The sequence below is a fragment of the Carettochelys insculpta genome, chromosome 21 (genome assembly GCF_033958435.1).
Source record: "Carettochelys insculpta isolate YL-2023 chromosome 21, ASM3395843v1, whole genome shotgun sequence".
Classification (NCBI taxonomy): Eukaryota; Metazoa; Chordata; order Testudines; family Carettochelyidae; genus Carettochelys; species Carettochelys insculpta.
The window spans coordinates 18,803,398-18,829,549 of NC_134157.1; the positions used below are offsets into that span (position 1 = coordinate 18,803,398).

At 48.0% G+C, this 26,152-nt stretch overlaps 1 protein-coding gene across 3 annotated transcripts in view; it reads right to left on the bottom strand.

Annotated features, from left to right (window-relative positions):
• EGFL7 (EGF like domain multiple 7) overlaps positions 1–16,096 on the bottom strand; it is a 33,205-nt gene extending 17,109 nt beyond the window's left edge. For 2 of the 3 annotated variants that reach the window (XM_075015115.1, XM_075015113.1), the window contains exons 1-2: positions 15,868–16,096; positions 9,367–9,436 (exon numbers count right to left, since the gene is read on the bottom strand). The gene's annotated coding sequence lies outside the window, so the exon portion shown is untranslated. Of the gene's footprint in view, positions 1–4,065; positions 4,139–9,366; positions 9,437–15,867 lie in introns of all 3 variants that reach the window. The other variant, XM_075015114.1, reaches the window with a different exon arrangement.
• Between the last annotated feature and the right edge of the window lie 10,056 nt (positions 16,097–26,152).

Sequence of the window (26,152 nt, forward strand, 5' to 3'; positions counted from 1 at the left end):
AATGATGCTAAACAATATTGACCTCCTCTGATCCACCAGATTCTATGGTTCGGTACCAGTCAAGGCCGTAAGGTGCCAGCCTAGGGAGGTTCAACCTGTAGTAACATAGGAATCACTCTCATGGGTTTAAAAATAAACAAACATCACTAATGCCAGCCACCTACTGATTACAAGTAACCCTACAATAACAAGAGCATGTGTAGCCCTTCCCTCAAGAGTGAGTTGCCCTGTAACAACAAACCTGACTGTCACGACACACCCTACAATAACAAAGCACCCCTGCAGCCTGTAGCTCACAAGTCACTTCTACAATAACAACTCAGGATGCATGTAATAGGGTGGTTGCCCTGCACTGATACAGAAAGGGTTAAAACACTCTGGGACAGGGCTGTCCCAGGAGCCAATCAAACATAAGGCATGTGGCAGCCAATCAGAACCCAGGAGGGCTGTACATAAAAGAGATGACTGGCCAGGGTGAACTGATGCTCTTGCTCTATCCTGAGAGGGAGAGGAATCTGGCTGCATGCTGGAGTAGGGTGTCATGACAGAGCAGTGCTGGGGAAAGGCAGGGTGAGCCTGGGGAGCTCTGGCCTGAGTTAGCCCAGGCTGAGGCCTACTGACAGGAACCTGGGGGTGGAGGAAGGTGCTAGGGCTGCAGGAAGGCAGCAGGACCTAAACCCCCTTGCTAATGCTGAGTGGTCATTTCAGACTGAAGATCTGGGCCCACATGTTTTAGGAAGATTTTCGTTTTTCTAGGGGTAGAGTAATGGCTTATTGAGCTGAGAGAACATCTGTATCACTCTGAAATATGTGCTAGTACCAGGCAGGGAGGCCCACACACAAATCTACACTGTAGCATCAGAAAGCCATGTGATTCTCACCAAATGAAATAGCAAAATCAGGTCTCCTTTCCTCTTAAACACAAGGGTCCTCTCCAGTGCTTTAGATGCTACATGTGCTCTCTGCAAAGTCAATACTAAGCAAGAGGGGAATAAAGAGGCATTGATTCTGCTAGCAAATATTTAAGGTGGCATCCTACCAGGTCAATATCAATATCTAATTTAAACAAATTATTGACCTCCAAGTGATAGAAATTAAAGGGAGAGGTGGGTTGGGGGAAAGCCAAGCTCAAATTTAAGAAGGTTGAAGAGGGTCAGTCTTTCTGTTTATACCCCGTGGAGCAAGCCACTCGTATTAGGCTTTTTGTTTTGATAGTACATAGACTAGCACAGCTCCCTCTCTGTTACTATTCAATGTATTAGGCTCTGTGAGCTCAATAAGATACATCCCACATATGTGGGGCAATGTCACACTGCTATCACAAAAAGCTTGTAAAAAGGGAACTCAAGGCTGGGAGTAGAGTTGGAACAATTTAAGCTCACGTCATGGCATCTCTTTAGAAGAATTTCCAGCTCTCCAGATCTTCAGCTGGTGTCAAGTGGCAAACCTCCACTGAAGCCCCGTGCGACACCTGCTGAGTGTTTGGTTCAAAGCAGCAAAGATGCAGCTAATAATGGTGATGGGGCATGAACAAACACTTGGTGGACTGGAGCCTATGTCCAGATGTACCCCAGCAAGGTCAGAAGCAGCAAGGGAGGTCTGGGAGCATACAGGGGGAAGTGAGATCTAGAACAGAGGAGAAAGCACTAGAGAAAAGATAACACAGGCCCTTGATCCAAACACTCTTACTCAAGGAGTGACCTGATTAGCTCAGCTGCAGTGGCTGAGGGCATTCCTATTACCAGCTGGATAATATTGTAGAGGACAAGTGAGACAATGTTCAGGCACAAAAACACCCTGGCATAGCCAACAGCTTCATCCAAAGACCACTTAAAACTGGCAAGTCCATTGACACCAATGGGATCTGGACTGGGGCCCTGGGGAACAGGAGGGAAATGGCCCCTAGAAGCCATTGAGAAGGAGAGAGACGGCTTGAATCCAGTTAAACTCCTGAGCTCAGTTTCACCCCTGAAATTCCCTGGACTAGATTCATCGAGTTGAAGGCCAGAAGGGACTTTATAGTCACCTGGCCCTTCCATCCTTCTTGCAGTGCAAGGAACTGACCCAGACAGGCCTACATTTTGCATACACTTGATATGTAGAATACACTGTGCAAATCTGCAACAAAAAATGCAAAAATTAATATCACATAATATGGAAAAACTAACACTGCCTTCCCCATGATGCTGAAAGTTTGTTCTGGTTTCTTGCCCCTGGGTAAATACAATGATTTCACTGGGTTGTTTTGGGGACTGGGGAGGGGGGCGGTCTTTTTACTACTATCCCCTTGGGAAATACAAGAGATAAAATTAAGTCTGTCAGCAGCCTTTTGTCCCAGCTCCCAGCTCCTCACAGTCAATGGTTCATTACTGGCAGCAGGAGCGCTGCCCAGCTTTGTACAGCTGTGTACTAATAAGCAGATTCCATCTCATGGCAAGTAACCGTGAATTTTTACTTCTTTAGACTCAACCAGATCCTCAGCTTTTCAATGGGACAATTAACCCTCTCTGAGGATCCAGCCAGAAAGGCACAGCTCTGACACCATCAGAAGGCAGATGACTCAACCTCCCTCTTCCTGTGAAGGCATGGAGACCACCATCACATCACTTTTTTGTCGGATTAATCCCAAGTAATTTGGTTTTAGGATCTTTGATCGTGTTGGCTGCCTCCCATGTGCCCCCTTGTGGCCAGGCAGCCTGTGCAGTGCCCTCTCTCTATTTTGCCCTTCCTCACCTGGAAGCCAATATACTCTTCCCTCCTTGAGTACACACAAGCCAATCTCAGTACAGCTCCTGTCTCTCCAGGAACCAAACTTGCTCTCAAACAGCTGCTTCTTCAAGCCAGCTGCAGCTCCTTCACCTTCTGTTTCCCCTCCCCAGTTCCTACCCTTCACTGTAGCCACCTATTACTCTTTACAGGGAATTACTTGACCCTGTTCAGGTTGGACTCATCCTGCTCTGAGGCCTGGCTTAGCTCTAGGCTCTCCAGCTATGGGGCAGGCCAGCCCATTACTGGTGCCAAATCATCATCAAGTTGTTTTGTTGGATCTTTGAGGGGAGAACCTTGTGCTTGGCTGCCTATAGAGAATTTCACCCTCTAGCTAGTAATTCATGGTGCCGCCCGCCACAACTCAAGCACAGATTCATTTACAGAAACAACAGCAGCATCCACAACCAACAGAACAGAAACTCGTTTGCACACGTCAACACACTTGGAGACATCTTAGCCAGGGTCATCAGACCACTCAGCACATTCTAACTCTCTCCGAGCCCACCTAGACTAGTGTACAATGCAAATTCATCTGCATGGAGGGTGGCAAAGGATGAGAGGCAGAGGTCTCAATGGACAATTGGTTTTGTTCTGTTTTTAAGAATCAAAGACATAAGTCAGAATGGACTCAGCATCCACTGTGCCTTACGATCACCATTGTTCAACATCAGATAGAAACCCTATCTTGCTAAATTAGAGACGTTTTAATGCACGTACTAAACGAGGACCCCTAAGAGCTGCAGAAAAATGCCTAATACTTGTTTGTCAGATTGTAATTTACCACTGGCTTTTCTCTGAGAGCTTTTCTAAAATGACTGGCAGTGGTTACAATGCTGCTTCTGTTTATGTCACAGAAAAACCTTTGTATGATAACAAAGAAACTTCAACCCAGGACATATTTGCACACTCTCCCTCATCTTAACAGTGTCTTGAGCTTTAGAATGTAAAGCATGTTGCTGTCTTTGTACTAAACTATCGCGTGTAGCAATATGCTCCTGAAATGTTAGGAGGCTTCAAAGCTTTGTCACACAAGTCTCTGTAGCCAGATGTGATTCCAGTGGCTGCATCTGACTTTTATCCAAAAGCATATGCTAAAATTCCTGCCCTCAGAGCTGTTGCCTAAACTTCTGCAGGAGCCAAAAGAAAACATTATCCCATGTTGTGTGTGTCAAATATGCTACTCTCTCCAGCTCTGCAGAAGAAACCCAAACACCAGCTAAAGACTACTATTGAATCATTGTGTCAAGGTCTATGTTCTGCATCGTGCCAGGATTCAGCGCCGCAGCTCCCATTCACCTCAGCAGGAGTGCAGATGGTCCTTCTGGATCCATTCTGATGTTCTTCAGGTGGGACTTCTGGGAATCACATTCTGTCAATAAAGGGACTGATCATACATGGGGATGTGTAACTCTTCTGGACTTGAGCAAGAGACAGGGCAACTTCCATAGGGACGAATCCCCAAACTACTCACAACAATTCTTCCTCCAGACTGCCAGGGCTCCTCTTTGCACCACAGCCTGTTGCAGCAGGGTACTGGGTAGCTGAAGTGTCATTCACTAAGCCAGTGCTCCGCAATCGGTGTGCCATGGCACACTGGTGTTCCACGAAGCAGTGCTTAATATGCCTCAGAGCCATGTGCCAGGAGTGCTGTCTGCTGCTCCGTGCACGCACCCCAAAGCTTGTTGGAAGAAGTGTGTGGCAGAGGCTCTGGGTCAGCAGCAGTTAGAGGTGCTGCTCTGGGTCAGCACTGAGTTAGAGTAGGTGGGGGCTGAGGTTGCCTCGCTCTGGGAGAGGGCACTGAGGTAGAGCGGGGGGCGGGAGCTGGGGACGCCTTGCTCTGGGGAATGGGTAGGGGATTGGTTTCTATTTATTGGGTGTGCCATGAAATTATAACTAGTGCTGAAGTGCGCCATGAGGTATAAAATTTGCTGAGCACTGCACTAAGCATATTACAACCAGATTCTGCAGTCAATGGTGCTAAAGATTAGATAGATGGATAGCTAGATGGATAGAAAAAAGGAGCAGTGCACATGCTCTAATTTTTTTCCATCTGTGTGGAATAACTGTTGTTATGTGCACCAAGGCATGAGCAAATGTGTACCACCAGCAGAAACATGAAGAGCTGCTATGAAACACTAACCCTGCCAATCTGGCAGACAGATAAACGTTTCAGATGCAAACTTCCCCAAACTCAGCCGTGTCCCATTAAACAGCTGACATCTCTATTTTTTAAAAATTGGTTAATTAAAAAAAAAATTCCATTCAAATTCTGCCTTCCTGGTTCACCAGGAAGATGTATCTCCTCTCTCAAGTACAAAGGCCAGAGAGGGGCAGTCTAGGCTAATGAGTGGGCTGCATGAGTGGTCTTGCTTCACCTCAGTGGGTCACAAGATTGTCCTAACCCAGAGGGTAGGGGGTAGCTTTGCTAAGTGTGCTGGCACACCTAAAACCTGCAAGCTGTGCTGACTGCACCGCAGCAGCATTTTGAATGCAGAGGGAGTGCTTGGCTCTCATAGTCACTGTCGTGTGCAATCACCGTTCCCCTCACTTCACCTGCCCCCGCTTTGCGTGCCTGTCACTTTAGTAACACTAGGAGGAAAAAAAACTATGTGGACTGAAACCAGCCAAATCGTGGGCAACAGTAAACAAAGCGTCTCGTGGGCCACAGGCCGAATCCTGATGGGCCGCAGGTTGTCCACCACTGGCCATGACAGTCAGACCTGAAGGTGCATCACCCGCTTATGACAACTGTCAACACCCCTCAACTTCCTGAACTGCAGACCTGTCCCTGTCTTCCTGGGACCCCAGGAGATGAGAGCAGGAAGAGACCTCAGCGTGCATCTAGTCCAGCCCCTGCTCAAATGAGGACCAACCCCAAGGGAGCCTGCAGCTGGCTCCTCCTCCTCCTCCGGGCATTTCAGCCTCAGAGCCGCTGGAGGGAGACCTTTCCTAGGGGCCAAGCAGCCCGCGGGGATTTCTGAGCTCGCCGGCTGCACGAGAGGAGCCGAGGGTGGCGCGCGCTGCAGTCCCAGCGTCACCAGCTGGGGAAAGCCCAGGCCCCCCGGCTGCTCCACAAACTCTCCGCCTGGCCCAGTCCGAGCGCCCCGGGAGGGCCTGATCCTGCGGCTCTGGGACCCGCTCCTGCAAGGCGCGCGAGAGTTTGCAAATGACCCAGTGCTCCCCCGACGTTGCCTCTTTGCAAGAAGGAGCCGCCCCAGCCCCCGAGTGAGCCCCCAACGGACGGCGCACGAGGAGAATCCCAATTGCAAAGGGGTGGGAGCAGTGCGGTTTGCAAGCCCAGGGTTTAGCGCCCCCCAACAGGTACCCTCCCCGGGTAGAAGCCTACTTACTTTGCCGGCCCGGCAGGAGGAAGGCGAGCTTGCACCGAGCGAGCCCGCCCCGAGCTCGCCAGCTGCTGCGCACACGCCGAGCTCCTGCCCCCGGCTTTTGCCTCCTTCATAGACCAGCCAGCGCCGTGTGGCCCCTTTGCATTTCTTCCCCCCACCCCACCCCCCAGCGCCGCGTCCCTCTCTTGTTAATCCAATGAGCTGGTGGGCAGGACCAAAGCCGGGCCCTGCAGCAGCTCAGGGGAATCCTTGCACCCTGCCCCCTGCAACAGGGGGCTCCCCCTGCAGCCTGTCCCTGGGTGAGCCCCTTCCTGCCCGCCTCCTCTCGGAGAGGGGGGAATCCCCCCCCACACACCCGCCTTTGCAACAGCGCCTCAGAGCCACCTCCCCCGGGGTTAGCCTCCGCCGCGGTCCCTGGTGTCAGGATCGGGCCCTGCGGGCGACTCTTCACCCATCGCAAAGAGGGGCAGCGCGGAAGGGGCCGGGGGCGAATTCCGGTGGGGGTGGGTGTCCCCCGCACTGTGCGGTGCCCTGAATTGGTTTCTAAAATCACCCCCTTCTCTAGGAAAGCGAAGGGCGCTCTGCGCCAGCCAATGCAGGCGTCGGATTTCAAGGGACTCCCTCCTGGTTGGCAGGGAGCGCTCCCCGGGTCCTCCCAGCGGGGCTCAGACACACCTCCTGGCCGGCAGCCAGCGCAGAACTGCCCGGGCCGTGGTGGGGAGATGCGTTGGCTGGTCCAAGCCGCCGCTGCTCATAGTCCCATTGTGCTGACTAGGGGGCGCCAAGCAAGCCACCCATCTCAACCTCCGCTGCACCCCCACAGCTTGTGGGGGCAACCCTCCCTTCTCCCCGTCTGTTTCTTTGGCTGGTTAACTGGTTCTCCCTCCAACACCCTCCAAACTGCCTGGTGTAGACAGCTGCTGCCGAAAAGAGAAAACGAAATTCATTCCAGGATTCGGGGGGGGGGGGGGGGGGGAAGGCTGGTTTAACACGTGCCCAATAAAATGCAAATTTAAACCATCTGAAGCTTAATGGCTCATATGTTTTACACCGTTGTTTTAATGCACCTTAGAGCAGTTTTCCACCCCCTTTTTCATGTAAATAGCAGGGTGCGGTTAGAGGGTATTTTGTTTCTTTTTCTTTTGGGGGGAGTGGAGGGGTTTCATGCTAACTTTTATTAACCTGCTTTCCCAATCGTCTCATTGTGATTAAAGGGTTGGGGTTATTTTCAGTCTAATCTGCAAACTCTCTTTCCAGATGTTTGTTGAGACTCACTAGGCAAGAGGTTCACTCAGAAGCAAATCTGTTTCTCTTTGCAAAATTTTGAACAACTTTGCCTAGTGGCATTTGAGCTACACAAAAACAGCAGTGGCAGTCTGGATTTCTCAGGTGCATGACTGAGGAATGGCGTTAATTATCAAAGCGGCTCGTGTGCACGCAATGAGTGATGGTTAATGTGAGGCCTTGACTGTGAGTCAGTGAAATATCCTTCCAAACTCTGTTACCACACCATCAAACGGTGTGTCTAAAGTGCCAGCACAGACCTTGGTGCAGCTGCTTTCTACAGAGGGGAAGGGGTTTTTCCACATACGTGGTTAATTCATCTCTCTGGCTACAGTTACACTAGCAAGTTTTGCTGACAAAAATCCAGTTTTGTCAATAAAACTGGTGGACCATCTGCACACAAAATGCTTTTCGTTGACAGTTTGTCAACAAAACTCAGCGCTTTTGCTGGCAGAGTTCTGCCTCTCAGCCGTGTCTCAGCTGCTGTCAACAGATCTTTTAAACAAAAAAAATATGCGGATGCTCTGGGGCGGGGCGGGGGGGGGTGAGTGGAGGCGTCTCTTGACAGCCAGGGCATCCAGAACAATGGGAAGCCCTGTCTGCTGTGCTTTCCCGTGACTATTTTGTCAAGAGAACAGCCGGACAGTTGGTCTCCTCTGTCAACAGAGCAGAGCACTCTCCTGATTGGCTTTTTTGTGTGGCTGCACTCTATCGACAGAAGTTTTGTCGGGAAAACTCTTCCAACAGTGACTTCTGTTGACAGAACACTGTAGTGTAACCATAGCCTCTGAGAGCTAGTAATTAAATCAGTGGAAGAATTCTTCCTCAAGGTTAGCTACATCTATGCAGAGTCAATTTAGATGTGGTATTGTATTGTGAGGAGTATTGTAAGGAGACACAAGAAGTAACTCTTCTGCTCTACTCTGCGCTGATTAGGCCTCAACTGGAGTATTGTGTCCAGTTCTGAGCCCCACATTTTAGAAAAGATGGGGAGAAATTGGAGAAGGTCCAGAGAAGAGCAGCAAAAATTATTCAAGATTGAAAGAACTGGGTTTGATGAATTTGGAAAAGAGAGGACTCAGAGGGGACAGGATGCAGCTTTCAAGTACTTCAAAGGTTGTTACAATCAGGGGGGAGAAAAATTATTCTCCCTAGACTCTGATGATAGGACAAGAAGCAATGGGCTTAAATTGCAGCAAGGGAGGTTTAGGCTGGACATTAGGAAAAACGTCCTGTCAGGGTGATTAAGTAAGCTGAAATACGTTGATGAGGAAAGTTGTGAAATCACCATTACTGGATATATTTAAAGGCAGGTTAGACAAACGTCTGTCAGGCATGATCAGTGTTTCCCAAAGTGTGGTACACATACCACCAGATTTCCAGGGATACATGGCAGAAAATAAATTACTAAAAAGCGGGAGATAAGCACTGTGATGGCACCGGGAGAGGGGGTGCGCCGACAAGGCTGAAATCCCAAAAGGGGTACGCAAATGTTTTAAGTGGGAGAAACACTGATCTAAATGGTGCTTCGTCCTGTCGTGAGTGCGGTGACCTGTGTCAATGACACGGAGCAGGGGAGTGTAGGACAAGATGCAGTGCAAGTGTGGAGAAGATCCGATCTCTACAGAGGATAACCAGCCCCGTCTCTGGTGGGGGAGCACATCTTGCATTATGTAAGCATGAACCAGGACTTGTTTTACTCCTCTGTCTGAATCCAGCTCGCCCCCTGGGCATTACTTAAACTCATTTAATCTCCTAAACTCAAAGCACAAGCAGCCCTTCCCCAGAGCCCCACAGGGACGGTAATAATCTTAATGCACAGTCTTCCTATCGCAGTACTAGTGCCTGGGGAAAATGTACAGTGCCTGCAATTGAACTCTCTTTCCAAATATATTTCTAACTCCCAGGTGAGTGAAAAGCTTTTCCATAAAGGTGTTGGGTCTCATTTCACCACTGTGCCACTCACCCAATCTGTTGAAATCAGTCATTTGTCATGAGCAGGGGCTGCTTCCTTTAAACCGCACCAGGATTTCTTACTGTTGGAACAAAGAAAACCACAGTTATGTAGTACCTTTCGCCAGGCGTATGATTTTCTTTATTCACATCTGGATCTCTCTGGCCTTGTTCTTGGATTCCTTGTGCACCCACAAGGGGGTAGGAGGAGGACAACAGCAGCAGGAGTACAGGATCAGGCCCGATCTCTATGCACATTTGTAGCAAATATTTATAACGAAACCACCATACAAAAATACAGCCATGTGTTGATGGAGAGAGGATGGAAAGAAGTGACTAGAGTTATTGCAGGATGGCGCCTATGCTTTAGCAGAGTACATTTTCTTCTGTGCAATACAAGTCCCCGGGGACAAATTTTCACAGTGGGGTTGATTCTTCTCTCATTTAAACTGGTCTAAATTGGGAGTAATCTCACCAAAGTCAGTGGAGTTCCTCTGATGTAAAACTTGGCACAGGGGAAACAAGGACCTGGATGACTATAGATTACATCAAACTGCAGTTATACAATAGACAGGAAAATAAACATGTTGATTCTAAAGACCAACATGTGGGACTACCTCACTCAGGCCAGGTTTTCATTGCCCAAGCAACATGTTAGGATGGACCCAATATTCATTTCAATGCAATGGGTGCGGCTGAGATTTTCAAAGGAACCCAAGGGAATTAGGTGCTTAATTCCCATTGAATTCTGATGGGCTGGGAAAATCCATCTTCTGTAAGCTCTTTTGGAAATCCCAGTTTTAAACCTTCCCTCCACATCCCCACTACTCCTCCCTAAGGCTCATCTGCATGGAGAAAGAGCCCAGAATAGCTAGTCTGAGCACCATGTGGATGCACCTATTCCAGACCGGAAGTTTGTTTGGGCAGTTTAACTTAATCCACTTTGGAAGCAAAAAGGCACTTCAAGAGCACACCTTAGTGTATTTCAAAATAGCTTCCCTACCGAGCATGCTGTGCTATTTGCAGTCCACCACCAGGAATACGTGACACCGTCCTTAAACTGGGAGTTATTCCATCCCCAGCACTCGCCCTCAAGCAATATTTGACCATACCACATCAGTGCTCATCTCTGAGCCTGCAGGACTTTCAGACTACTATGGTAAATCTGCCAACAAACACAGCAACACAACTCAATGGGCAAATAGTGTAGTTCTCTATGAATTCCTAGCATGTATAATGCTCCCGCAACACTGCACAGTGATTCCTTATTTCATCCCTTGAAGGAAGTGATATTAACCCCTTTCTGCTAATGGGGAGATGCCCGCAGAGAGGTTTTGTAACTCAGCAAAGACCCCAGAAAGAGTTGGTATCAAAGCTAGACATATAATGCAGGAATTGCTGGTGCCCTGGCTGTGCTCCACCCACTACACTATAACACACTTTGCCAAACTGTATGTGTATTTAAGGCAGAACAATTAACTGCAAATTTGGGGCCCAATCCTGTGAGGTTCCATGCACCCTCAACTTCAAAGTCAACAACTGCCAGATTCTCTGCTTTGCAGGGTCATTCCTTAGTTATATAACAGAAATGTAAAATCGTACTCAGCTATCCATGTGTGAATTAGGGTGAATTAATTCACACCCACCTGCATTCATGGTGTACCGCTTTTAGCCTCACATCTAATAACAACAGTCAAGGTGGGAATAAATGCACCATAATTCAAGTTCTCCTTTATCTTACGTCTTAATTAGGTCTTAAGTGCACTGTAGCAATTTATAACTGCAATTATGTTAGTTGCAAAAATGTTTGCATTTTGATTCCCTTTTCAAGGGCAAATCTTTATTCAGGCAAACTCCAGCTGACATCTGTGCACTTGAGTCAGGACTGAGGATAAATTGATAAAAGTCTATTTGATCCCATGTCTTTAAGGAAGCTGAGGACCATAATTTCACTTTATTGGGCCAGCATCCAGATCTTCAAAGTTATTTAAGTACCACTGTCTGGGCACAGATCCTCAACTAGTGTAAACTGGGATCACTCTGCTGATTTAAACGGAACTATGATGATTTACATCCCTGCTGATGTGCTCTGTTAATGCGAACACTATAGGATTTCTGAAAAAAATTGACACGTGTTTTCGTTCTTGAGTTGAGGTTTGTCTGGATTTGATAACAACCTTAACCAGCTATTCTGGAGGATTCACCCAAAATGCACCCCCTCAGACGTTCAAAGTGGACTTCTGCTGCTTCTACTATTGTGTCTCAAGACCAAGAAACGAACATTTGGGCAGAATCACTTCCTGTTATCAACAAAATTGAAATCTCTGTGCCAATGCAGTCTTATATTAGCAGTGCAGCTTTCTTCCCCTGGATCCCATGCACGCAAACCCAAAACTAAAATGTAAATTATTACACACTCAAAATGCTTCACAACATCAATTTTAAATTAAAAGCCATGTTAAAAATTAGGGGTAAAATTCTTCTCTCACATCCTCACTCTCATATCACCTGCAGTCCAGAGTCTTAGAGTCTGTGCAGCAGACGTTCTAGGCACACAGCTCTGTTGATGTCAGTGGATTTATGGAAAACAGCCATGAAATCGTAGGTCTCACTGCTGGCTGGCTAAGGGCTAAAGGTGTGATCCTGGATTCCTTGCACCCCAGGATCCCAATGACATCAGAGTTCCCAGTGCTGCAGTAGGGCCCTGAGGAAGGTGTATAGGGAGTGGTGGCTCTGAAAGAAAATGATGCCCTGCATGTATGAAAAATGGGTATGAATGACTAACAGAGGGGACACAATAGGAGATGCAGTAGTAAGACTCCATTTCAGAAAACAATCCCTGTTCAGAAAGGTGTGTACATAAGAGCATAAGAACAGCCACACAGAGTCACATCAATGGTCCATCTAGCCCAGTGTCCTGTCTTCAGACAGCGGCCAATACCGGATGTTTCAGAAGGAATGAACAGAGCAGGGCAGTGTATCAAGGGATCCATCCCCTGTCATCCATTTCCAGGGAATCCCAATTAAATCAATGGGGCTTAAGCATGTGCTTAAGTGTTTTCCTGAACTGGGGCATTAGAGGCAGTAATGGGCTAATGGGCAGGAGAGAGAGTAAGCTGGAGATAGATAGACAGGGCTTTATGAAGATAGAGTGTATGGGGGTAGATAGATACATACATACATAGATGGCTTGTATCGTGCTAGACAGACATATAGATGAAGGGGGATGTATGGAGATAGATAGAGTGTATGGGGAGAGATAGCTACATACATACATAGATGGAGTGTATTGGATAGATACATACATACATAGATGGAGTGTATGGGGAAAGACAGACCGACTGATAGAAGGCGGGTATGGAGCTAGCTAGCTAGATAAAAGCAAATTCTTAAAATCTATTTACAATAATTTTGCTATCAAATCAGGCCTGACCCAATACTTGTTCTATACAATGATCACTCCTTGACTGCAGTGGAGTTGGGGGTTGCACGTAGTATAACAGATCCCTACATTGACAATGATCTTTTAGTGCTTCTTTTTGTAAGATACCCAAAGTTTCCTTTTTGAAGGGAAACCTTCTTCAGTTGGGATACTGGAAAGACTTTTAAATGAGTCTTTTAAATTAAGGAAATGGAGGAGTCCCCCAGCCCCCGCCATTCCACAAAGCTTGGTAGGGAAAAAGATTGCCTAGTGTGCTGTTCACTATTGCGCCTGCTGTAAGCCAGATTCTGATCTCATTTTCAGAGTGTAAATCCAGAGCAGCTCCACCAGAGTCAGTGCAACTTAAAGTGAGTGAAACGGAGGTGAGAATGTGGCCCGTAGCCATCAGCCCATCAGCTCCTCTGTCACCCTGGGCTATAAGCACATCTGGTCCCAAGTCTACAGTCATTACTCAGGCATAACTTGCAAAGTTTTGCCAGTGTAAAGACAATCACTGAATGAGGCCCTCAGGGCTGGCCTGTTGTAATTACCCACTATGGCAATATCTCATCGCAGGCTAACTTTCACCCCCATAAAACAAATGCATGAACAACATTAGCATCTTTTAATATTTAGCCATGATTATTTTAGATGGTTACGTGTACTTGCATATTCTTTGTGTCGCATTTAGATGATACGGCAATGGTAGCTGCATGAAAATCAGAGAAACTTGCAAAACACGGTTCTGTATTGCACCTGAATCAGACCCCCAGAGTAACTCCATTAATGTCAGTGGAATTACATGGGTGTAATATTGGCATAAACCAGGACAGTCAATGCCTGTGGTTTTTCTGGATGCTCGCACAGCAAAAGTACTCTCTAAGGAACACATGGCCCTCAATCCACAGTGGGAATCCAGCTGTGCTGCCTGCAAGGATCAAATTGGTCTTTATATTATGCCGAGGCTGACAAATAGTTGCTTCAAGAAGAAATCATTTTAGAATAGATCATTTTGTTCTTATGACCCCTTTGATTTTAAGTGTCTATTTCTGGTTCAAAAGCAATTGTACAGAAGCCTGCATGAAATGGATCAAAGTAGAGTTTTCCTAGCTGATCTCATGTACAAGAAACAGGTCCACTAAGGATACACAACTCTTGAGTGGGTATTGTAATAGGAGAGGGCAGAGAGAGATTGAATATGGGAACATTTTAAATTATCCAATTTGCTTTTTTGGATATCAGTTCTCTTCCCTGTCATTCCCTTTTTTTGTTCTTTTACACATTAAATCTGCCCCTTACGCTCCAAACTGACTTACTCTCACCCATGTATATTGATTGAGACTTAGGTTTATTTTGCTGCAATTGGTAAATCTCCTGCCCCTCCACAGAATCCATATCACAAAGAAATATGTTGTGATGAGCAAGCTTCTGAGATTCAGTTTCTCTACATTAGCTGTGGGGCAACCTAATAGAGTTGAGTCAGATATTACCAAGGGGTGTGATTCAGATATCAGAATTCGTCTGCGGATCATAGGGAATAATGTTTAAAAAGTCAAACACCCATTATAGGTACAGTGTTTCCTAACTCTGCTATGATCCACAGTAGATCTGGATTTAGGGTGGAGGACAGGATCTGAGTCCAGCTAATATATCTGCGTCACTGACTCGTTCACTCAGGTTCCCACGGCCTGAGGAAGACACTGGCAGAAGCTTGCCCATCAGTTCACCCTGCAATTCCTAGTTGCTTTTGTTCCTTTCGTCTTTGCTCAGTGAATTAACCCGACTGCCATTGCTGCCCCCCTGCCATGAGAAATATGCAAAATCAGGTTTTCCCTTAGAAAAAAATGCCCAAGGAGAGAGAGACCCCTAACATAATTCTGCAGAGCCTCTCTCTCTCGTGCCAGCCACCTTTTGGCTCTTAGAATAACTGACATCCAAAGTAGCCTACAAACTAAGGACAAATATTGTCCTCAGACCATGGGCCACCCGGCCTGCCACCCGCATTGCATTCTGCCGTGGATCGAGGGCAGTATCTGGCTGTATACACACTTCAGGCCGAGAGAACATTACCTAGCGCTGAAATGCAGCCCCCTCTGGGGTGAAATGGGACAGCTCTCGAGTAGCACTCAGAACTTGGCCTGCTCTCTGTGCAGTTGTGAGTAGCACAAAGTAGGTAACTCACCCAGCCCTAGCGCTGTAACTTCAGATGAGCTTTGACTCCTTACTTACCAGAATCTGATAATTATCAGCAAGTAGAATCCCTGTTGAGATTCGTGGAATGTTCCCAGCCCCAGGGATCATTCAGTGCTTTTTCACCTAATGACTTTTTTTATTATTGCTAATCAAAACCAATTGGATCTGATTAGAGAAAAGTGTCACATGAGAGATCATTGAATCCCTGTCGCATGGGGGACAAGAGGAGGAGAGAGTGGTGCATATTTACGCAGTATATGTATAATATGCCATAGCGACAGCACTATGAATCATTGTACCACTACAGAGCAGGGGGAAAAGAGACAGAAACGTCAAAGAAATAAATGTGTCGTTCCTGCCCCTGCCTGGGTGCTCTCCCCCAGCCTGAAAAACCAGGCTTTGAACTACACAGGTGCAATACAGACATGATCCTTCTTTCCTTTGTCCGCTGTCACTCTTCTGTTCCAGACAAACTGCTGGAGTGGCAGTGAAGTGAAGTCAAAATTAGCACCAAGGCTTCGAGTCTGCCCTCAGAAATACTGCAGTCAAAGGAATTCCTCTGGATTTACCCCAGTGTAACCGAGAGCAGAGTTGGCCCTCCTGTGCTCTTTTTGAAAGAAGCCAATAGTTGCTTTAAAAAAACTGCACTATTGCTCATAAGCCTTCCCCTTTGCTGCAGTAATGATTCGCTGTGGTTGTTTATTGAGCTAAACCCTGAAGTTCTGACTCACTTTCTCTGATGGTGAAAGCAGCATTGAACCACTGGATAGAGCCCTCAGGAACTGGCCTGTTGTTACAGGGATTAATAGGCATCTCTTCTATTCCTCAAGTGCTGGCTTTCCTACGCATCCCCAGCACCCTGCAGGTCTTGGGCATTGTGCCCACAATGGCATACGGTACCTGCTCTGTCCTCTCCGCCTCTCTGTGCCCTGCTGCCACGGCCATGGAAAACAGTGCCGCCTTCTCCCGCTCCAAGCCACTCTCCACAACCCAGCTGCCACCTCCTCTGCTGTTTGCTGCTGCTGCTGCATGGCCCAGGCCTCTCCTCCCCAGCTGGTTGCCTCGGCTTCTCTCCTGTGCCTCCCCAGCGTGGCTGGTCACTGGTGCTGCTGGTAGGCAGGAGGTCCCTTTAGAGGTGGAAGGGCGGCTTTTTATGCTTTTCTTCCTGTATAAATCAGGATTGGAATGGACAATCCCAGACAGGACTTCCTGTGTGTGTTGCTTGCTGATAACAAGCTCTGTGAGCAGAACAAACACGGGGGACGGCTCACAGTGGGCCGAGAGAGGGAGAGGACCTAGGGACAAAGCAGCCCCCAGAAGCTCCCCACCCCCTGCTGCCAGGGGCCCAACAGTCTCCTCAGGGGTCCCCTGAGCTGATGCTAGAGCGGACGCACCCACACACCCAGCCAACGGCCCGAGGAAGGGAGAGGGCTAGGCCCAGCCCTACGATACCCCAGTCACAACCGGGGGGCCAGGCAAAGAGTGACTCCAGGCCACCAGAAAGCGGTGTGCTGCTCGGACCGGCAGACTGACAGACCACGGACAGCCCGAAGTGGCTGCGGGGAGAGCCCTCCTCATGGGCTCCCTGAGCTATTCTGAGGGTCAAGCCCCAAATGGGGCCAGTGATGGGATGCATTCAGAGACACTGGCGCTTCTCAGCTTTGAGCAATGGCCCTGACCACTTCTCGGGCCCTGTGTTAAGCCCTGCGCATTAAACCTGCCCACTGAAAAACAAGGCCCCCTTGTTCCACAGCTCTGAGATTGGTGCTGAGGGAGAGCTGGGCAGCCCCTTGTGCTCCAGGTAGAACTGTCCTCCCTTCCCCCATCCCCGAGCCTATCCCGGTGCTCTTTGTGGACATTCCAGTGGCCCTCAGCCTGGCCAAGATCAAGTGGGACTATTTCTAGAGGCATTAAACCCCTCCCAGAACACAGCCTCCCATTCGCTCCCACTGCACTGAATCTGCTTATCTACAGGAGATATTAAACTCATGGGCTCTCAGACGGCTTAGGGGTGAAGAAAATTACCCACCCCTAACACCTGGGCAGAAGACAATGAGACTTTCCTATCTGCTCCATCAGTTGAAACTCAACCCAGGGCAGCAGAGACTGGAAACCAGTAGCATCTGTTGCTGTCCGGCAACCTACACAAAACGAGTCTCAGGCAAGTTCCCAAGAGGGAGGTGTGCTGGAAACTAAGGGTTGAAATCCCACACTGACAGGAGAAGCTTGCACAGTTTTGCTGGGCCTGGATTTGGATTCATATCAGATTATATCTATTATTAATCAATATGTGAGTCATCTTTCAGTATGGAATGATACATCACAATCATTAAGGGATTTTTTTTTTTTAAATTCTACCTTGTGAGGTAGAAAAGGGTTACTCCCATTTTACAGATGGGGAACTGAGTGACAGGTCGAATAAGTGATTTGTCCCAAATTGCACAGGAAATTTATAGTCAAGCTGGGAAGTGACCTTAACAGGCCGTCCTTCCTCCTTTAGTATTTAGTCGAGAGATTGCCATCTGCCACTTAGCATCTGCCCTAAATTCTTTGGGAAACAAAAGAGGAAAATATCAAGCTGCATAATATTACAACCCATCAGTGCATGAGAATCTTGTCAAAATGTCTCCAGGGCAACCCTCCAATGTTTTCATTAAAATTTTGTCAAAATTTCCAAATTCCCCACAATTCAATGCTCAGCCAGTTGTAGCTGGTCAAAAACTGGGGGAGAAGGCAGCTAGAAATTCAAGCGTTTTACCCTTTTTAAAAATACAGAAATACATCATTTTGATTTTTTTTTTAAAAAATCACATTTGGAAAAACATGCAATGCCTTGTAAAATATTTGAAGCTGTTGCTAATTTTATTCAATCCACTTGAAAGGAAATAATCTGAGAACCAGCACGTCTCTATAGCTATGCTGCCTCAGTTTCCCTATGCTGCTAGGGGTGAGAGCTTTAAAACCGTGCTCGTTTACTCTGTGATGCAGTCAAACTCTTAAGTATGTCCACACACCCCTGTTCAGCACAGCATTTACTCATGAGAACAAGCTCATTGAAATCAGTGCCACTCCACATGTCTAAAGTTCTGTGCATACTCAGCTGTTTTAAAGTCTTGGGACAGCACAAGACTTTAGCATGTGCTTAACTTTAAGCACACACATGAGCTATTCAGCCCATCACTGACCCTAACCCTAGCCCTAACCCTAACCCTAACCCTAACCCTAGCCCTTAGCATGAATTTAATCTTAGCTGAATTGGAACCTTATTTATTTCCAATATTTACTTATTATTTTTAGTGGGAACCTTTTCATTGTTTTTTTTACTACCATCTTTTTAATTTGAATTTATTTAACAATATGTAGTTTTAAATTGTGTACAATTCATTATCATTATGAGTATTGTTTTCAGAAGCATTATTTGTTGCCCATCACATGGTATATGGATGCCCACTCAGTAGTGTCTGTTGTACTGAACAGTGCATTTAGGCCTTTTCCAAAGTCTGTTGAAATCCATGGGATGACTTCCATTGACCTGAGTGGGCTTTGGATTAGGCTTGCACAGATGCATTACAACAAAAAGCAATACAGAAATATAACTAACCAGAGCTAGGAGGAAGGCATAAGCTCAGATCAGAGACCCTGCAACACTGGGAAGATCAGATCCAGAGCTGATCTAAGGGTCTATAACGTGCGGTCCTGGGTTCAGTTTTGCAAGGGGTTGAGCGCTCCCATGAAGTCCTGATCTCATGTCCCAAGATCTCTGGGTCACCAAAATCATCCTGAGTTTGGGAGGGTTCTGACCAGACCTGCTATCAGCTTCAGAGACTACTGCTAACCTTACCCCATCCTTTCTCGTATCTTTTGTCTATTCATAGCAGTAGGTCACAATTCATTGTTGAGGGCACGTCAGCCACCCACCCAGCCATAGATCACGTGGAGAGCAACACAGAACTCTTTTTCCGACCTCTTCATTCAAGCCAGCGGGAGTGAAAAATGCAATGTGTGGAAAACATTTCCTGTTTACTGTTCATGTTAGCTGGTGAGGCAGGAAACAGTCACAAGAGGCCACACCGTTGTGTATTTTTAAATTCAAAATAAAGACACTTCATCACCCAGAGATTCGTTATCCTCTTGTGGAGGTCAGGACTTTGGAAAACAGGAGTTGGTTCGAAACTGTGTGTGTGTATGTGGGTGTGTGTTCACATCAAATTGCTGTCTTGATTTGTAGCTAGTACTTCAGTCTGTGTGTGTGTGTGTGTGTGTGCACATTCAAAGCGCCGTATTGGCTACTCAGCACTGAGATCTGCTTGTGTGTGTGGTTCTGTGCTCAGCTGTAGGCAGCTGCCGCCTGTGATGAGCTCCTGGATCTGAATGGCAGCACATCATGCTATATGTGCCCCAAGGGGCAGCAAAGACAAGCTGAAGGCCATGCTGCGGAAGAGAAGGCAGAGGTGCTCAGGCGAGCTGAAGGCATGCTGTGGAAGAGAAGGCAGAGGTGCTCAGGCTAGCTGAAGGCATGCTGCGGAAGAGAAGGCAGAGGTGCTCAGGCTAGCTGAAGGCATGCTGTGGAAGAGAAGGCAGAGGTGCTCAGGCGAGCTGAAGGCATGCTGCAGAAGAGAAGGCAGAGGTGCTCAGGGAAGCTGAAGGCATGCTGCGGAAGAGAAGGCAGAGGTGCTCAGGGAAGCTGAAGGCATGCTGCGGAAGAGAAGGCAGAGGTGCTCAGGCTAGCTGAAGGCATGCTGCGGAAGAGAAGGCAGAGGTGCTCAGGCGAGCTGAAGGCATGCTGCGGAAGAGAAGGCAGAGGTGCTCAGGGAAGCTGAAGACATGCTGCGGAAGAGAAGGCAGAGGTGCTCAGGCTAGCTGAAGGCCATGCTGCGGAAGAGAAGGCAGAGGTGCTCAGGCTAGCTGAAGGCCATGCTGCGGAAGAGAAGGCAGAGGTGCTCAGGCTAGCTGAAGGCCATGCTGCGGAAGAGAAGGCAGAGGTGCTCAGGCTAGCTGAAGGCATGCTGCAGAAGAGAAGGCAGAGGTGCTCAGGCTAGCTGAAGGCCATGCTGTGGAAGAGAAGGCAGAGGTGCTCAGGCGAGCTGAAGGCATGCTGCGGAAGAGAAGGCAGAGGTGCTCAGGCTAGCTGAAGGCATGCTGCGGAAGAGAAGGCAGAGGTGCTCAGGCTAGCTGAAGGCATGCTGCGGAAGAGAAGGCAGAGGTGCTCAGGGAAGCTGAAGGCATGCTGCGGAAGAGAAGGCAGAGGTGCTCAGGGAAGCTGAAGGCATGCTGCGGAAGAGAAGGCAGAGGTGCTCAGGCTAGCTGAAGGCATGCTGCGGAAGAGAAGGCAGAGGTGCTCAGGCTAGCTGAAGGCCATGCTGTGGAAGAGAAGGCAGAGGTGCTCAGGCGAGCTGAAGGCATGCTGCGGAAGAGAAGGCAGAGGTGCTCAGGCTAGCTGAAGGCATGCTGCGGAAGAGAAGGCAGAGGTGCTCAGGCGAGCTGAAGGCATGCTGCGGAAGAGAAGGCAGAGGTGCTCAGGGAAGCTGAAGGCATGCTGCGGAAGAGAAGGCAGAGGTGCTCAGGCTAGCTGAAGGCATGCTGCAGAAGAGAAGGCAGAGGTGCTCAGGCTAGCTGAAGGCCATGCTGTGGAAGAGAAGGCAGAGGTGCTCAGGCGAGCTGAAGGCCATGCTGCGGAAGAGAAGGCAGAGGTGCTCAGGCGAGCTGAAGGCATGCTGCGGAAGAGAAGGCAGAGGTGCTCAGGCGAGCTGAAGGCATGCTGCGGAAGAGAAGGCAGAGGTGCTCAGGCTAGCTGAAGGCATGCTGCGGAAGAGAAGGCAGAGGTGCTCAGGGAAGCTGAAGGCCATGCTGCGGAAGAGAAGGCAGAGGTGCTCAGGCGAGCTGAAGGCATGCTGTGGAAGAGAAGGCAGAGGTGCTCAGGGAAGCTGAAGGCATGCTGCGGAAGAGAAGGCAGAGGTGCTCAGGGAAGCTGAAGGCATGCTGCGGAAGAGAAGGCAGAGGTGCTCAGGCTAGCTGAAGGCATGCTGCGGAAGAGAAGGCAGAGGTGCTCAGGCGAGCTGAAGGCATGCTGCGGAAGAGAAGGCAGAGGTGCTCAGGCTAGCTGAAGGCATGCTGCGGAAGAGAAGGCAGAGGTGCTCAGGGAAGCTGAAGGCATGCTGCGGAAGAGAAGGCAGAGGTGCTCAGGGAAGCTGAAGGCATGCTGCGGAAGAGAAGGCAGAGGTGCTCAGGCTAGGGCACTTGTGGGAAATAACCAATGTTGAAGCGAATCCAAACGACGAACAAGCAGGGCTTCCTTGCCTGTGGGAAGGACAATGAAAAAAAATGCTGCGGGCCAAGTGGTGCCGTTTCATCTACCTTGAGTGGGGGTGTGTACAGAACTTCACGATCATTTAACCTGCTCTCTCCAGGCACCTGTCTCCCCTTTTGGGACAATTTGCCTCCCAGGGCATATGCAGGGGCCATCCTCCTTACCCACTGCACCTCAGGGTTTCCCTGTGGTTCCCCCTACCGTGAATTCCACTAGCCAGGTATTGCCATGGAGACCAAATCTATCAGCTCAGTACAGAGATGGCCCAAGGCAACACACTGGCAGCGGGGCCTGGCCGGTGGGCAGCAGATGCTCTACTCAGTTGGAGCATGGGGGGCCATGGGGCCTTGCTCATCTTGCCCTAAGGCTGGGCCTGGCTCAGTACTCATGTAGGGCGCTTCACTCATGATGGGCACTTCAGAAAAACCCAAGAGGAGAGAGCGAGAAAGAGAGAAACCGGGACATTTATTTTCCAAGCAGGTGACCTTGATCCCAAAGTTGTTCTCTGGCTAAGCAGCGTTCCATGGCTGTGATCCTGTGTCTCAAAGCCAGGAGATGACCCACTAGCTTATTTTCTGCATTATTGTGCCACAGCAGAGCTGCGTCTACACGTGCACGCTACTTCGAAGTAGCGGCACCAACTTCGAAATAGCGCCCGTCGCGTCTACACGCGTCGGGCGCTATTTCGAAGTTAACTTCGACGTTAGGCGGCGAGACGTCGAAGTCGCTAACCTCATGAGGAGATAGGAATAGCGCCCTACTTCGACGTTCAACGTCGAAGTAGGGACCGTGTAGACGATCCGCGTCCCGCAACGTCGAAATTGCTGGGTCCTCCATGGTGGCCATCAGCTGGGGGGTTGAGAGATGCTCTCTCTCCAGCCCCTGCGGGGCTGTATGGTCACCATGGGCAGCAGCCCTTAGCCCAGGGCTTCTGGCTGCTTCTGCGGCAGCTGGGGATCTATGCTGCAGGCACAGGGTCTGCAACCAGTTGTCAGCTCTGTGTATCTTGTGTTGTTTAGTGCAACTGTGTCTGGGAGGGGCCCTTTAAGGGAGCGGCTTGCTGTTGAGTCCGCCCTGTGACCCTGTCTGCAGCTGTGCCTGGCATCCCTATTTCGATGTGTGCTACTTTGACGTGTAGACGTTCCCTCGCTGCGCCTATTTCGATGTTGGGCTGAGCAACGTCGAAGTTGAACATCGACGTTGCTGGCCCTGGAGGACGTGTAGACATTATTCATCGAAATAGACTATTTCAATGTTGGCTGCACGTGTAGACGTAGCCCAGGAGAGCCATTTGCTCAGAAATGTTTATTACCCTCATATTCAAAGTCTCATCTCTTTTGTAGAGAAGCCAAATTCTGCCTGCTTTGAACATTCACTTTTCAGAAGCTATTGGCCTCAACTCGGCTGGTGCCCAGTATGATCTGTTTGCTGGCATTTTAATCAGGAGCCAGAGTGATTCTTCTGGGAGATGCGAGATGCGATGGTTTAATTAACGAGTGTAATGTAACGTTAAAAGAAGCAGGGAGCAAACACAAGCAGATGGCAAAAGCACCGTTACATTCCACCGAGTTTTAATTTGACGAGATTTCCACTAAACCAACTCCTTTTACGCTGCTTCTCCTTGCTCATCTCACATTTCTTGAGGCACCTGTGAGGGGGTGCGGGGGGGGCACATCCTCAGCTGGTGTAAATCAGCATCACTTCATTAGTTTCAGTAGCACTACACAGACTTACACCAGTGATTCTTTAGCACTGAATTTTGTTAAGTTTACAGAGACCCTATCAAATGCTGCCACTGAATGAAACAATAGCTAGGGAGCAGTATGAACCCTTTGCAGGTTTCTAGGGCAGGGGTGAGCAAACTTTTTGTGTCAGGCCCCACTTTTCAGCCCTGCAGTTAGCAGGACCTCCTCACCCCCAGATCTGTCTAATGTAATCGAAACTGACAGAAACTCTGGTTATGTTCATATGGGAAAAACAAACAAACAAACCAACCTTTTGGCAGACGTAAGAAAATAAGTCTGTAGAATGTAAAAATGTTATGGATCAGTAGATAACTGTGAATACCCAGACATCAAAACAGTCACATAGTTCAAAATTTTTAACGAGATGGATGAATCTGAGGCCCAGCCCCCAATTGCGCTGCACTCCCCTTACAAAATTTCATGTCCTCTATATGGGGCCACCCCCATCTCTGCTGCGTCGCTGTTGTAGGGCAACATGTTGAGTTTTGGAGTGTTAGCTAGTGATCAGGTTTGGCTCCCAAGCCTCCAGCATTCTGCTCCCAGTGACTTCGTGTGTGATCTTGGGTAGTTATTTCACTCTCCTGCCTCCATTTTCTCATCAGGCATAAGAACATCTCCTGTCCTATCACAGGGTGTTGTGGTGCTAAAAGTCTATAAAGCGTTTTTGTAGATTAATGCATGAAATGTGCTAAGAAACTGGGGCTTCTTTTATTCCCGATGACATGGAATACTGCCAGCTTTCTTTCCTTTGCTGAAAAAGAAATCAGATGCTTACCTGGGCTGGCAAAGGTATTTTAAACCTGAAACTCTCTGGAGACCAGGGATTAAAAAGAAAACCCTTCTGTGTGGGGCCTCCATTGCACCTGGCTGGCTTCTCTCATCCCTTCATGCTCCATTATTTGCTAGAAGCAGGGGCTCACCTGTCAGTAGCACAGCAGGTGTTTGTCACCGCGGAGGACTGGAGGGAACAGAAAACCCTGAAATACAAGCTGCTCTCTAACATGTCCCTATTGCTCCAATTGATTGCGTAGCCACATGTGCATATCCATGAACATGGGCCCAATGCGTCACATCAAACTTCACCTCTAAAGTGCTTCCTGTTTCAGAGAATCCTATGCCCTGCATTGCATTGCAGCTATTCTCTTATTTAGGTACCCATATTCCAAGGACATAATTAAATTTAAGCTTATGCAAAGATTTCAAGAAGGTATTGAATACACTGACCTCAATGATACTTTGTCTAAATAAAAGGCCTGGTATAGCAGGACCACGGTATAGTAATAAGTAGTAAGTAATTACTGTGAGGAAAAAGTGAATAAGGGGGTCACCAAATGAAATGAATGGGTAATGCAGGGAGTCCGTCGTGTCCAATGATGCCATCTTGAAATTTCACAGGCTCATCGGTTGTGGAGTCATGTGGCTGAGGAGACCAAGCTTTGAACGGCATGGGCGTTCACAGTGGAGGCAAGGGAGTTGTCCTGGCTCTGTTGGTGCGGCTGCTGCTGTTCCTTTCTTCCTCTCATGAGCATCAATGAGGGTAACAGCGGGTTTAAAACTAACAAAAGGAAGCTTTTCTTCACAAAGTGCATGGCAGACCTGTGGAACTCCTTGCTAGAGGTTGTTGTGAAGACCAAGGCTTTACAGTCAAAAAAAGAGATAAATTCATGGAGGTTCAGCCCATCAATGGGCCAGGATGGGTAGGGATGATGTCCCTAGCCTCTGTTTGTCAAAGGTTGGAAATGGATGACAGGAAGAGGATCACTCTGCGATTACCTGTTCTGTTCATTCCCTCTGGGGCATATGGCATTGGCCTCCGTCAGAAGACAGGCTACTGGACTAGATGGACCTTTGGTCTGACCCTGTGTGGCTATTCTTATGTTCTTCACATTAATAGGATTCCAGCAGTGGATAGAGCTAGGGATGGACTGGAAGGTTATGATCAAGGCCTCCTCTGGGACTTGCATGCACAGCTCTCAGTAATTGCACTTGGAATTAGCTATGGGGATCCCAGCTGCCCAGATCCTAGAGAGATTCCCCCAACCTTTGTATTGACACAAATAAGGAAGAGACTGCCCCTAAGGAATCCATCCCAGATTTTACCGTAAACCAGACTTTGGGAAGTTAGGCAGTGCTGTGTGACTACCCATGTGGTACCCACAAAACAGAGCTCAGAGTTTTTGTTCTTCATTCTTAACAAGCTGTGCTTTAGGAAGAAAGCTTCCACAGAGAGCACAACTGGCCGAAAAACATGGCTGAGGGAACCTGGCAAAAAGTGTGGACCAAAATGAAAAAGATTTTTTCTACATTTCTCATCAGATGTTTTGCGGATTTCACAGAAAATCTGAAAACTGCAAGTACAAACCAAAGCAGCCAACCACTAGTTTTCTGAGCTTTGAAAACAAGGAGTCACTGGCAGAGGGTATTTCCCAGGGCCGCTTGTTTTGATGAAACAGCCATTTCTGTTTAGAAAAAACAAGGATAACATCAAACAACATGAAAAACAAACGCAAAGATTTCAATACAAAATTTCAGCCAGGGCTAACCAGTATTTCTCAGCAGGGAATGACACAATGCAGTTGGATACCAAGACAATGGGAAATGGAGGGTGTAGAAATTTCTCATATAGACAGATTAAACAGATTCATCAACAACACGATCAAGAGCTTCAAAATGGTTAACGCTTTGGGTTGCTTGTGTCTGTGGGTGTCCAACCAAAGCCCAAAATAATGGAAGCTGCAAAATGAGAAATCGCTTTGGCATTAGTGGGACATATTTTTAATGCTCCTACTTTCATGAGCGGGTCTCAAACAAACCTTTTTAAAAATAAACATTTTGGAAACTCTGTTCATTTTGAGTCGGTCCCATATTCATATTTTGAGTCTGTCCAATATTGTTTCAGCCTGCCTGAGGCTTGTTATAGATGCATATTTCACAGAAAGTGTTTCCTAGTAGTGTGGAGATGCAACCTGGAACCAGTACGTAGGTTCTGACACCAAAGGCAATAACTAGAAAGATCAGATTCTACCCCAACACAGATCTTGTTCCACTCTCATCTCCAGTCCTCAGACAGAATTCAAGAATAGGATTTTCTTGGGGCAAGAGCCATCTGTCATCTGTGTTTGTACAGCAGTGA